The sequence below is a fragment of the Lepisma saccharinum genome, chromosome 19 (assembly GCF_977018435.1).
Source record: "Lepisma saccharinum chromosome 19, izLepSacc3.1, whole genome shotgun sequence".
In the NCBI taxonomy this organism is placed as follows: Eukaryota; Metazoa; Arthropoda; class Insecta; order Zygentoma; family Lepismatidae; genus Lepisma; species Lepisma saccharinum.
In genome coordinates, this window is record NC_139247.1 from 26274272 (window position 1) to 26289874 (window position 15603).

Sequence of the window (15603 nt, forward strand, 5' to 3'; positions counted from 1 at the left end):
TTGCATAGTGATTTCAGATTTTTAAGAGAACTGTGTTCTTACACCATCTTTGACGATAATTAAATGGCCATTTCCTAAACGTATCAGACATAAATACAAGAATTACGAAACATACAATCGACTCCATAAGTGTCATAAAAGCAACAACAATAGTTTCGATTTCTCTTTTATAACGCATGCAAAGGTCCAAACTACAATCAATAAAATCAAATCCAATGCAACTGGAGCAAATTAAATTTCTATTAACATTGCAGACATTTTCAACACACCCCTGTACACTGGCACATTCCCAACCATTTGGAAACTCGCTTACATAAGCCCCCTGGCTAAAATAATCAACCCAGTACGTGCTCAAGATTTTTGACCATTTAGTATTGTTTCCACTTTGTCAAAAGTATTTGAAAACATCTTCCACGAGCAAATTTATAACTATGTGCAATCGAAAAAATTGTTAAACCCCTTCCAGTCCGGTTTCCGCCCGCAACACAGTACTAGCACAGCACTCATTAAAGTGGTCGATGACGTAAGGTCAGCGATGGATAAGAGATATCTGACAATGCTCGTTCTCCTCGATTACAGTAAAGCCTTCCAAATCATCAACCACGATATCTTGCTGGCAAAATTGTCATTTTATTTCAACGTTTCCCAACCCGCTGTTGACTGGACTCGATTCTTAGCAATGCACATTCGTTTCTGACAATAAGTCGTCATGGCTGCCGATAAATTGCGGTGTACCCCAAGGAAGCGTTATGTCTCCGCTCTTGTCCTCCATGTACGTAAATGATGTATCTGGAACCTTTCAATCAATAAATTTCCATCTGTACGCTGATGATGTTCAATGTTATTTGTCGTTCCCTAAAACAAACATCAACATGGCCATAAAAGCCCTAAACGATGATATTATGAACGTCTGCAAGTGGTTTCAGGCAAACGGTCTACGAGTAAATGCTGAGAAAACTAAATATATTTTAATTGGCTCACGGCAGATCATTTCCACAACTGAGAAGTCCTCTATCCCTGACATTCTTGTCGATGGAAAATCAATTTCATTTTCACTTTTGGTCAAAGACCTGGGAATCGTTGTCGACGAAAACCTCACTTGGAGTGACCATGTGAAGGACATATTCAATAATTCCTACGCAGCATTATACTCCCTGTACCGCTTTAAAAACATTTTACCACAGGAAGTAAAGAAAACACTCGTGGAGTCGCTAGTTCTGTCGCAAATAGACTACTGTGACTTGGCGTATACTGACCTCAACTGTGAACTAGCAAGGCATCTACAGCGAATACAAAATGCATGTGTGTGCTTTATTTACAACATGAAATACTTTGACCACCTGACCCTGACTTTCAAGGACCTAGGCTGGTTCCACCTTTCCACACGCCGCCGCTTCTACGCTCTTACAGCGCTCTACAAAATTGCAAACTCACGCCCTACCTTCTTTCTCGATTTCAACTCCTAAGCGCAGCACACACCTTTGTCACCCGTTCGCGAGACAACTCTGCTGACAATCCCTTCCATTTTATGGAAATTCCTTCACGGTTACTGCTACCGGAGCGTGGAACGACCTCCCTAATGACATAAGAAGCTCTTCTTCTCTCGGCCAAATCAAAATTAAGAAATCATCTCCTGGAGTGAAGTTACTCGTACTGAAAACAGGGAAATTAAATAAAATGAAACCTTCGTGTAAACTTGCAGGACAAACACCCACTGACTTCTTCTGTAATTTGACTATGTTTGTTATGCGTGTGATTATGTTTTACGTGTATTTTTCTTACTTTTCTAACAGTGTATATGTATTTTTCTTTTTCTTTCTTTTCTTTTTTCTTGTGTTTTTTTTTATTTTAATCTTTTTAGTCTTAATATATTTCGCGAACAGTTAGTTATTATAATCAATTTATAAAATGTAAAGTAGAGCTGGTTAAGTGTAAGAAAAGGCTTGTGCCTTAACTTCGCCATCCAAAACAATAAATAAATAAATAAATAAATATTCTACGTGTTTTAATGTGCTGGGTGCAGATCTCTGAAACTTGAACATTTAACTTTCAACGGGGAAGCTTCTTTTTTTTAATACACCCACGCACATGTGTGTTAGTATATATGTATGTGTGTGAGTATATATTTATATATATATATATATAAAATTGTATGCATGTATATAGACAGTTTTTCTGTCTACCAAGAGTAAGAAAACTATCCTCCTCCCCCTTAACCCCGCCACAATTTTGGCTGCCAATCGCCAATGGTGAAGGAAGGCTATGAGAGAAACGAGACAGGACAAAACTCCTCCAAATCGAGCATTCAATAAAAATAAGTTAGAGGATTTCGTTACAATCCTCTACATTATCATGTTTCTATTTTCTCACAAGTACATTGGTTTGTTCTAATGCCTGATATTTTCAATTTTTAACTCCAGTTGACACGACAGACAGACAAGTAAATAGATCGAGATAATAAATGCCCCACTATATCACTACCTGGTATTCTTCCAGTTAATGAAGTTGTATATTTCTGTCTGTAGAATTCCCGACTTTTCGGGATACCTAGCAGTCCGGAAATGGTCATTTTGAAAAGTAGTTAATTCTCGACGTTTTTTGCATTGTAAATGTTTGGAACTAATCGGCAATTGTTAGTTTGTGTACCAAAAATGCAAAAACAATCACTTGAAGTGAAAATGACGTGTAGAATTGGAGATTTCCAGAGCTTCGGGAAATTTTGAACATTTCCCGTCCCTTCCCGATTGTCGGGATTTAAAAAATTTCCCGTCCCGATCCCGTCCCGACCCAAAAAAATCTGTCCCGCATACCCCTTATCAGTGATGTGCCGTAGACTAGAAGTCTACGTCTACATGCGTTGTCTACACGTAATCTACGCGTAGATTACATTGGGTTGTAGTTTACATAGACTACGTAGACAATCTAGAGTGCATTAAAATTAATTTTCAAGGGTTTCATGAAAGGAAAGTGACATTTTCAACTGTATTGGTTCCTAACGAAATGAAAAGAATCCTATTTACAACAAAATTTATTCTCTTCTATTATCAACTATGGAGGAAGATAAATAGTATGCAAAAAACAACAACAGATGGCAGTCGTGAGGCAAGAGTGGTCTTTTCCCCATAAAACACTAGAATATTTCTTATATTAGATTTCTTCCTAGGTGAGAAATTGTTCGAATTTGGAAGGGAGCATATGAAAAGTTCTCTTCACACATCAGCAACTGATACGTAGCATAATTTTCTTTTAATTCCACGGCGCCCTTTGCTAAGTTATCATCTTTCGCCATGTTGTTTACATAGATTACGTTATCTACGTGTATAAAATAGTCTACATGTAGAATGTAGACTATCGTTGTTTACGCGTAGACGCACATCACTGCCCCTAATGGAAACGAACATAAAAAAAAACAAAAAACAATGAGGTAGGTTGCGCACGGTTTATTTGAAGACATGAATGTGCGCACCGATTCGTTTGCTCGAGTCCGCCATGTTCCCTTACATCAGGTAAGAGATTATAATCCCTACTCTAATTCAACAAGGGCCGTGTCCGGATTGGCAAGCGCTCCGTCCCGTTCTCTCCCGTTGGCGTATTTACAAACCCTATAGTGCTGCAGAACCTAGAGCGATATGTGGCTTCTGATTGGCTCTTATTCCGGAAGTTAATCCAGTGTTCCTTCAAGGTAACGCTAGATGGCAGGGTTGAAATTGACAATGTTGATTTAAGAGATCCATCCTAACAAGATAAGAAAGCCCTTCAAACTGAGGTTAATTTTGAGCACATTTTTTAAAAAATTAAGGTTTTGAAAGACAGAAAGTCAGAACTCTTCTAGAAGTTAATGGTTTTCTTATTTAAAGTCACATTTGTGCAAACATTGTAACTACTTATGCATATATTTTCTATGTCACGTCCATGGTTGATTATACAGAAATGGATTTATTTAGTATATTTGAAGATTCCAAGATATGAAATTTCTCCTTTAATTCAGTAATCACTTCGTATAAGCTACAAGTGCTTTCAGAGATATCAACATTATTATTCACGATGGCTTCATATTGATTTTTATCACCTGCAAACGATTCAAAAACATTTTTAACATTTTTTCCATACAAATATATATTCGTAACATAATTTTGACAATTTGATTACAAATTTTATTTCTAAATAATCACGAGTCTGATCTTTCCATACTCATCCTGTAAACAGACAAACAAGGAACAACGGACAAGGAACATAAACTCTTCCGGTGCGCACAGCCAATAAGACAGCGTTATGTACCTCTGGTTCTGCAGCACTCTAGGGTTTGTAAATACGCCTCCCGTTGCTCTCGCGTTCCGTCGAAGTCACGTCCAAGTCGTCCGAATCTACATGTTACCTTGTAGTACGGTTGTCACTTTTCCCGCCAGGTGTCAGCCCGAACTTCACCCACCGCGCTCTGGGGCGCAGGCGCACCGCACGGAAGCAGAAGGCAGACGCCAAACAAACATCACAATGATTTCCACCTATTTACTACTCATATTAAAAATGTAACATGCTATTTCATCATTTATAATTTTTCTACATTCAGTATTATCGATAAAATGTTAAAGTATCACTGACAAGGGAGCTTATCTAAGTGTCCCCCTCCGATTTCCATGAAACTTGGAAGGTGTATAGAGGGGCCGAAAGGAAGAAATACGTGTTTTTTTGGTTTGGCTAAAAAAACGGTTTTTGGGAGGCAAACCCTCTCCTCTAATGTCAAGATGAGGACAAATTGAAGTGGGGATCTGACCCTGTGTCCCCCTCCGATTTCCATGAAACTTGGAACGTGTATAGAGGGGCCGAAAGGAAGAAATACGTTTTTTTTTGTTTCGGCAAAAAAAACGGTTTTAGGGGGCAAAATCCTCCCTCAAATGTCAAAATGAAGTGGAAATCTGACCCCTGTGTCTCCCTCCGATTTCCACGAAACTTGGCAGGTGTATAGAGGGGCCCAAAGGAAGAAATATGTGTTTTTTTGTTTCGGCTAAAACACTGTTTTAGGGGGCAAAACCTCCCCTCTAATGTCAAGATGAGGACAAATTGAAGAGGGGATCTGACCCCTGTTCACCTCCGATTTCCATGAAACTTGGAAGGTGTATAGAAGGGCCCAAAGGAAGAATAAGTATTTTTTTGTTTCGGCTAAAAAACTGTTTTAGGGGCAAAACCTCCTCTCAAATGTCAAGTTGAGGACAAATTGAAGTGGGGATAGGACCCCTGTGTCCCCCTCAGATTTCCATGACACTTGGAAGGTGTATAGACGGGCCCAAAGGAAGAAATACCGATTTTTTATTTCGGCTAAAAAAAATTTAGGGGTTAAAAACTGCCCTCAAATGTTAAGATGAGGACAGATTGAAGTAGGGATCTGACTCCGAAACCACGTAAATCTGGCAAAGGAACAACACGCTCATATAATTATAATTGGAACACACACAGCACAGAACTGTAGGATTGTCGGTACCAAACGCAGTGCAATTGTAGAGATATGCCGAATTCATAGACGCCGTTGTTCCCGGATAGCCATGGGCATAACATTGGACAGATTAAAGCAGGGTAACGGAGCATCAAAATAGCCGCACACGGGAACCATAACCCTATCAAGCATGACCTAGATATCATATAGGTGATATCCATAGCCAAGGACACAAGAGGATAGGTCCGTAGATGAATACACAGCATGTATAAAACATTTATTACCACCAGGAAGTAACACGAAACAACGTTATGGTAACCGATCTGCCAACACAAAGACAAGCTTCCATGCATCACTTTGAAAACCGCCCCTATTGTTGCTTCCACGGTGTCAATGTACATACTCGTCACAGTAATGGTACTCCTCAAAAAAATATTTAAAAGGGTTAAAAAAAAACCTCCCTCAAATGTCAGAATGAAGTGGGGATCTGACCCCGGTGACCAACACCGATTTTCATGAAACTTAGCAGGTGTATAGAGGGGCCCAGAGGAAGAAATATGTTTTTTTTTGTTTCGGCTAAAAAACTTTTAGGGGGCAAAACCCGCCCTCTAATGTCAAGATGAGGACAAATTGAAGTGTTTCCCCACAACCTTCGACGGAAGTCAATTCTAGGGTAGGAAGGGGAGGCAAACATTGACGGCCAAGGACACCTGCAGGAGGGGCACAGAGGAGCAATTACTCGTTCCATTTCAAATTTTATGCAAATAAAAATGCATTCTGTAAAATTGTGTTGCTTGCTTCGTTCGCATAATCTGCTTTTCTCGTTTTCGACAAGTTCAGAGCTGCATCTAGGGGTGGCGGGAGTCGGCCATGGGCGCCGAATGATTGAAATGAAAAAAAAGTTGTGAAAGAGAGCTTAGCGCCCAGTGATATTATTTGCGCCTTATTAGGGGCAAGGGGGGGGCAAACATTGACGGCCTAGGGCACCTGCAGGGGGCACAGAGGAGCAATTACCTCCTTCGATAACAAATTTGATACAAATAAAAATACATTTTGTAAATTATTCTTGCTTGCTTCGCTCATATTATCTGCTTTTCTCGCTTTCGTCAAGTTCAGAGCTGTAGCTATGGGCGGCGGGAGATCGTCATGGGCGCCGAATGAACCAAAAAGTTGTAAAAGAGAGAATGCCATGGCCTCCAGTGAAATTATTTGCACCCTATTAAATCAATATTATTTTCAATTGCAAAAGTTGGATCTAAAAATATTCTTGCAGAGGTTGCACCTCTGGTATTATATTTTTTGCAAATTTTGTCTGACAAAAATAATTTGAGTAATTTGGCATAAACGGGGGGGAAATGTTCTACCATTTGGGGGGAGTGCGTCATGGGCCTTGGGGGGGGGGATGGGCACCCCTGCTTCGGGGCATATGATATTGCATTATGATCGATAATGCATTGTTAACTGGTGACTGAAACATAACACAGGTTACAAGTGCATGTTGGATATACGTCATTCGTTTATAGTTCTCAGGCTGGGAATGCTGTGAATGACTGTGATTTTATTTCCTCTCTTTATTTGGCAGTATGACGAATATAAGGCTGTGTCCGAAAGGTACAAAGTGCAGACTTGAAGTATGGTCTTGGCGGAGGTGACGTCACCTAGTACAGTTCGAAAGCGCCAAGAACAGAAGGACGCAAGTACACAGCGTGCAGTACAGATGGTTGGTGACTAGGTCACGTGGTTTCCACACTCGTTGTTCATTTGTTTAAAATCACGGAGGTAGAAAGCGAGAAGCACGTTATTGGCCAGCAAGTTGTTGGTTATAGTTCTTCTAATGTGTGGAAATGTATGTGTACGAGCATTTGAAAATGCTATGTGATTTCTATTGTGAAAAACAAGTGTTTAAATGGCGAGGAAAACAACGAGTGCTCAGATTTATCTCCTGATCGCATTTGGCGCTGCAGTCGAAGTGCAATTCGAAAGACAACACTTCCAGTCCACGACTTGAAGACCGCACTCCAAGACCATACTCGGAGGTTGGTCGCTGCAAGTACGGTCTTGCATCTTTCGGACACGGCCTAAGATTAAATATCATTCATCAACATGTAAATTTCGGGTAAATTTCTCGTATCGGACAAACGGCTCAAATTTGCTAGTTCATTAAATTTGAATATTCGTACTTACGTATTCTGCATTGAGAAACATTGCTGAAGGTGGCATTTCGCTTATTTCCCGGAAATAAGCTCTATTTGCAACATACCGAGTAAGTTTTCTTCGTTTCCTTTTGCCTTCGGTAACACGCAAAATGGCGGTCACAGTTTCACTACCGTACTAGGCATGCAGTGTTTCCACCCCACTGCACCCAAAAATACCTACGTAGCCCCACGAACCATTTCCGGTAAGGTTAGATTAGGTAGGGTCACGTTTAGGTTACAATAGTTAAAAATTGGTTTAGAAAAAAATATGCTTAGCCCCACACACCATTCTCTCATAGCCTCACGAACCATTGACACATAGCCCCACGAACCATTGACACATAGCACCACGAACCATTGACACATAGCCCCACACACCATTTGCGGAAACGTACCTTCTTCAGTTACAAAAACACGTGTTTGGAAACACTGACCGGGATTACGTCATCACACACAGGCTACATCCACCTGGAAGTAAATGGATGCAACAGCTTTCGTGCATCGGTCACACATTTATATCGAAAAATACATGATTTACCGGCAAAAGTCAATGAACGATGCGAGAAAACACTTCCCCGAACTTCCACAAGTATAAAGAAACTGCATTCGGTAAGTAATTTCTCCTGTAAATTTGAAGAAATCCGTTTGTCCGATACGAGAAATTTTCGCCTTCTAAACGACAATGATTTCAGGTAAATTGTGAAGTTGGAAATACTGGTTCTAATGTATGTGATCATTCCAGCGTAATGAACACTCGGATAACATTTATTTGTACAGTCAAAGCCATAAGTATTTTTACATATTTGCGACGAGTAAAGTCATAAGCTATGAACATTGTATACTAATTAAATCAAGCCATAAGTTGTAGCATTTGCACATGGTAGTTTGGGACCGTAAGGGATTTATGGTTCCTGGTTTGATGTGTACACTAATGTGCAAAATTATGTCATAACAGTAGAGAAAACAAGATAATCGTTCATACAGTTTAGATTAACTTGAACATTAGTAATGGTATTCTGGCTAGAGTGACCAGACGTCCTCTTTTATCCGGACATGTCTTCCTTTTTAGGTGCCTGTCCGGCGTCCGGGTGGATTTTTTAGAAATCGGTAAATGTCCTCCTTTTTTCATTGAAATAGCAAATGTGCTGCATACAGAATGTTCACTCGGGGCACGTTAAGTTTTCGAGCAATGCTCACCTAGCATCTGGGAGCTCAACACGACCACTTTCCCGACTGAGTCATTAATAGGATGCGTATTTAAGGCACTAAAACCCCCTGAAATAGGCACCAAAATAATGGAAATAGGCACTTAAAAAGGCACCCTAAAATTAAAAAAATACATTAAAATAGGCAATGGATGTTAATTTATTTAAATTTTCTTCTTACAATGCACAGTTATACTGTATTAGGACTTTAGTTCATACATAAAAGTGCGCTAACGTGAAATTCACATTTGCGGGGAATCGTCAGTTAAAGTAATTCTCACAAAAAGAGCTTGTGCTAACGACTGTGCGAATTTGAACAAATGATGAAAAAACAATTTGCACCATTGTAACAAAAAGAATATTTAAAACAATTTGCACCATTGTAACAAAAAAAATATTTAAAACAATGTTCCAATTCAGACCATCAAATCTGGCAAATTCCAGATTTCAGTCAGTACAACATCAACAAAGCCTTACATCTTTTAATATAGAGAAAGCCAAATGCACTTAAAAAAACCTAAGTATGCAAAAATTGCAGAATATCCAATTTTTTTGCCACGATTAAGCAAAGTAGACACTAACCATCAAAATAGGTTTTTATAAGCACTATAAAAATATGTTTTCGGAACAGAAACTCCATGACACGAACTTTGAAGTTTAAACATGAAAGCCTATGTTTTACTGGAAAGGAATAAAAAAGGCACATAGGCAAATTTTCGCACCCCAGTCATTAGTATTAAGCGCTGAGACTGCTGGAACGCATGTAGTCTGTACAGTTCCTTTTTGGTTGATTGATTTGGTTTATTTTACTTCGCTCTTCTGCCACTTTTGGCTAATCGCGAAGATGTGTATGATGAGCGATGATATGATGATTTTGATTAAGGACAGTCACAAAGAACACCCATACCCAGGCCGGGGATATTTCAGTCTAATATCCAAGAATTAGAAAAGAAGTAAAATTCTGTGCTTCAAATTATAGATATTCTGTCATTTGTTAAATAACAGGTTAGAAGAAGGCTTTCTTTGCTTAAAGCTAAGAGATCTTCTGAAAAGTATCTGTGAGCAAAATGTTGGTAAGATTTTTGTATATTGATTAAATTATGAGTAATGGCAACCATTTTTTGCGATGTCCTCTTTTTTATGACTTTGTCCTCCTTTTTCGCCATGCTCTGTCCTCTTTTTTAAATGTATTTGTCTGAATTGGAATTGAGTTAAAATTTCTGGGTGCGTCGGCACTTAAGTAGTGTTGCTCACGGGACGGGACATGTCCCGTCTCGTCTCGAAAACGAGACGAGACACGAGACGGGACAAACCTTTTGAAATTCGAGACGGGACGAGACGGAATGCCTGTCTCGTCTCGTTTTCGAGACGAGACACGAGACGGGACATTCTTTTGAAAAGTCTCGTCTCGTCTCGAATGTCTCGAAAAAATAAAAGCAAAATATTTAATCAGTTGTAAATACTTGTTTGCTTGGAATAAAGTATTTAAATTAGAAACGTTGATAAGCGTGTATTAAGTCAAAAGAAAACTATTCTAGAGAGAGTAATGAATGAATTGAATACCTAAACTTATTTTCAATACTCTTTCGAAACACAGCAATACTACCCATTTTTTTAAAAAAATATTCCAGATTAATAATTTTATGTTACGATGGCACTCCAGATACTAAAACAATTCTAAATAACATCAAGTAAAATGGCAGGTAGAGAAGGTGGAAGGAGGGGCCAAAATATCGTCGAGTGTTTGAGTCCGAGATTTATCTTGTAAACATAGTCTCAGCTCTATAGGTTGGAAAGATAAACGGACCGACGGATAGGGTTTATTATTATTATTATTTAATTTTTACATCAAAGGGTATACAGAAGTGAATGTTAATAGGAAGTAGGAAAAACATTGTATAAGTATTTATTGCTTATCTCGTGTGAGAGCCACCGGCTATGCGCCCTACAAAAAAAGGTAAAGTGCTCCCCTGTGCTTAGCACCACGCCATGAAGGCGTATAGGGGGTGTGGGGTTAACGCGCAATACATCTATTCTTATTACATAATTATGATTCCCTATAGACTACACTATCCGTTACATTCCATATAGATGTTAACATAGCAGTTCTGGTAAATTAGCACTTATTCCTCTTCCTTATCCCGTCTCTTTACAGCACTTCTTATCCCCCTAAATGTTTCACCCCCACTTTTTCCAATAGTTCCATGCTCCTTTGCACAGCAATTGATTCGAACACTCTTTCCAAGTTTATGTTGTGTAGCTTCTCCTCCTGCAGAACTCTCGTATCCTGACATAAGAAAAAATGTTCTGGCCCATCATCACCATCGCATAATACGCATTTATATCTTCCTTCCTCATTTTTTCTGTATTGTGTCTCCATCCCCCCAGCCTCATTCATGCCAACCACTTTCTTGCCACCATTCTCACCTTCTTCATGTACGCTACTTGTCTCCATTCCCGCGGTCCCCTTCTTTGGAGTTCGAGCGATCTGTTAGTTTCATATTCCGCTATTATTTCCTGCCTATCTATATCCTCTAATCTTTGTTTTACTAATTGCAATGTCCCCTGGTCGACGTGCCCCCCTCCCATATCCATCCCAGTCCAATTTCGTATAGTTGCCTCTGATCTCTTTCGCCCATGTTCCCATTTCCTCCCCTTGTACCCGTTGCATCAGCGCTTGCCATTTTACCGAGTTCTCACTTCTCGATATTAATGTCGCCCAGTATTTAACCCTTCTGAACGTACCTCACGTATTCTCCCTTACCTGTCCAAGTTCCCGTAGTACGTCGCAGTTTGCAGTGCCCATGCTGATATGCAAAGCTCTCTTGTAAAATGTGCATTGGATTCTGTTTAGTACATCGCCCCCCCCCCTTTTGCTCCCCATATCTCCCTCCCGTACCCTATTGATCCTATTAATAATGTACGATATAGCTTTTCCACAAAATGTATATCGTATTTCTCCAATTTCCATACTGTCCGCAGTATTTCATTTGTTATTGCCCCAGCCTTTCCTTGTACCTTTTGCATATGTCTTGTCCACGTCCCTGCCATAGTGAAAATTAGTCCCAAGTATTTTATTCTTTTTACCCTTTTTAATTCTTGCCCTCTGAAAGTCCACCTTTCGTCTCTTCCATATTCATATCCGTTTTTTTGAACACCATAACTTTGTTTTTGTGAGATTTACTTGCAGTTTGGATTCTCTACTGTATTTTTCCAACCCGTCAAGAGCCCTTTGTAGGCCGGCATTTGTCTCTGAGATCAGAACCACATCATCTGCGAACAGGAGCGCCGGTACCCTTGTCTTCCCCACCTTGGGGGTATCTGCTTGTTCACTCTCTATATACGCCACTATATAATTTATATAGAGAGTGAAGAGCATGGGTGACAGAAGACATCCTTGCTTTACCCCTGCTTCCGATTTTCGTTTCTCTGTCACGGTATCCACTTGACACCGTACACAGAATTCTACCTTCGAGTATTGTAGGAAACATGGCAGTACAAATTGATGAGGAGTTGTTGGGAAAGTTATTAGGGAGTCCAAGATATTGGCAAGACTAAGAGAAGGAGATAATTAGGGACAAATAATCTTGCATTATCCCACTCCGAGCAGCTGAGAGCTAAAGAGGAGGAGAAAATACGGGAAATTTGGAAAGAACTAATTTGGTGATTTTAGTGTTTACAGGAAACCATGACAAGATTTTAACAGATGATTATTTGCGCGGGTTGCAAAATTATTAGAATGTTATGGAAATTTCGGAAATGTCTTTGTTGAGAAAATTCTTGTTCTTTCCCTCAATCATTCCACAGGTGATTCGATTCGATTTCTTTACGTCCGTTTAAGTATTATTTCCAATGCTTTTATTTTTATTTAAGGAGAATACTATTCCTTGGATTGTAATAATGAAATACTGAGGCTGAAATAGAATAAATTTTAAGTGAAGGAAGATAACTAAGTTCTGTATAATCGTCGTAGGAGGAAACTTTGTTCTATGAGAGGACTCCCCGATGGTACAGTGATAGCGTCGTCGCCTTGTAATCAAGGGGTCCCGGGTATGAAACCCGGTGAAGGCACATAGTGATTTGGATCCCACTTTAAACTGTGGGTCCAGTCTGTAAATCAGATGAACGAATGTTGTACCTGTTCTTTTTATTCTGTGAAGGTAGCCAAGTTTTTGAGCAAAATACATGTAGTATCTACTGTCTACATTTTCACTCGTTACCAAACAAATTTCGCAAAGTAGTTTTTATCAAACTTCAGAGGGAAGCTGACAGCAGTGCGAGGAAGGGGAGGGGGAGAGCTCAGCGCAACCCCTGCCTGGTTACGGCCAGGGTGTATTCCGAGACTATTTTTCGCCGCTCACCACTGACAGAGGTTTCGCTTTGAAGAATTGACACCGTTGCTTCAGGAGCGAGGTTGACCTGCAGTAGCGGGTAAGTGCCATAAATCCAGACCTAGGAATGAAGGTTGATGCAAGGGAGGGGCAATAAAAATTCTGTAATTTGCTTTGCTTGCCGACAGGAAGTTTTGCAGGAACAATAATAAGAGGGACAGCTGCTAGGAAAAGCTGAGAGAAATGGAAAACGGCAGACTTTGAATGAAAGAAGGACAGTGAACCCCTTGTACGATAAACAAGTCCTTTGTATTATTCGCCGACACGCAAGCTTCCATTTCGAAGCTGAGGCTATCAATAGCGAAGCAATGACGACGCCAAAGGGGGGCAGGGGGGCGACCCAAGTCAGACACATCGCCCCCCCCCCCCGTGCCTTGCAACTGAAGTTAATTAAATATCGAATAATAAGAGAGTTCATTTATAAGAGCATGACGATTTTCACCTTTTCAAAGTGGTGTATTCTGCATGATATCACTTTCCTGCTTATAATACCAACTTGACTAAATTTGTTTTAGTATATATACGAATGTGTGTGTGTGACTTTCCTTCAAGATTCCAGCACTGACCTGGGCATAGGTGATTTCTCATTTATGTATGTTCTGTAATCGTCGAGATTAATTTAAGTTTTAACCAGTTTTAAGAACTGGGAGAAAGCGTTGAATGTGGATGGTTTTAAAACATCACGTATATTTTGAGGACCTCAAAACATCTGTAGTACGGGCAGATTATTCTAACCGTGGGTCGTTAGTGACAATGCTAATTAGTAAAATACATTTAAAGTTGATTCAAGATTTGGTTGGTTGATTGATTTGGTGTTTTAAGTACACTTTATGCACAGTATGGCTAATCGGGACTGGATCTACAGTTTAAAGTGCCTCCACTGGGTATTGAACCCGAGACCAAAGGTGATCGGAGAAAAACCGACACTACATGTCAGTTGTTGTGGATTCATCGCGGTTTCTTACTATTCAGGGACTTGAATTTCGAGATGATGAGCCTGAGGCAAATTTTAACAAAGGGAATTTCTTCTACTCTTGAACTTAATTACAAAATGAGAGGATATTATTCGGAAATGTATTGGACTTGAACCTTAAAATGCAAATTACACTTAAAATTCGATTCAAAACACATCGCGGGCAGGTTCGCTCTTTCTCGTACATATCAAAATGGAACTCCATAGGTGCCTGTAATTGTGTAGCACAGACATACGTTGGAGTGGTAGAGTAAGAGTTAGTAATGCCAGGGTCAGAATATTTCTTTTTCAGATTTTTTATCCTGTGATAACATTTCCCTGAAATGTGAAACACAAATTTTGCCCAAAACTCTTCTGCGTTACGAAGATGGCACTGAAGTACTCCCCTTAATGGATTTCTTTGAAATCCTAGGAAAATATAAATTGGCATTTCACAAGGTTCACACTCTAGTTGTATTCTCTGTAACAATTCCAGTTTCCAATGCAGCGTGTGAATGTGAAAGAACCGTTCCGTCCTTAAAATCTTTGAAAAGGCTAGCTCGAAGCAGGATACTGGATGCAAACTGCCTCATATGGCTGTCCTTGACATTGAGAAGAAATATCAAGTCCTGGACGTACCAAAGGTGGGCAATGTGTTCTCCAAAGCACATTCAGCAGAATTCTCCTACAGGAGAATTGCACTTCACTAAGTGACTTTCATTGTTTCTAATACTTAAGAAGATTAATTTCTTCCAACGTTACGTTCATTTTGCAAGAAAATTAAACTCTTCGAAGCACATTTTTTCGTCATTTATATTATTGTCTTATAACTGTAGTTTTATCTCAACAAAGACGATGAATTATAAAATTATGGATGTCTTCCAATACTGAAATAGGCCACTAGAGACAACGCAACTTACAAATAAAAAAAGAGTTAATGCCACAAGAAATAAATTTAGGCAGTAAACGTCTACTCTAAACAAGGGACAAACACAGAACATCATACATGAATATAATAATAATTATTATTATTATAACTATTATCATATATGTATATATATATATATACAGATGGGGGACAAAATAATACGAACACCTGTGAATGTAGAGAAAATCTTTATTAATAGGGGTTTGGACCACCCTGTGACTGAAGTACACTTTGTATGCGACGTGGGATGGACGCATAGAGGTCATGCACAATGTTTAAGGGAATATGGAGCCATTCTTCCTCCAGAACAGTCTCAAAATCCGAAAGTGTGGCTGGAGGCGGACTTCGAGCTCGAAGTTTGGACTCCAAATATCCCCACAAATGTTCTATAATGTTCAGGTCAGGAGACTGTGGGGGCCATTCAAGATGTCATACTTCATCGTTATGTTCTTCTAACCATGTTTGGACAGACCCAGCAGTGTGGATAGGAGCGTTGTCGTCTTG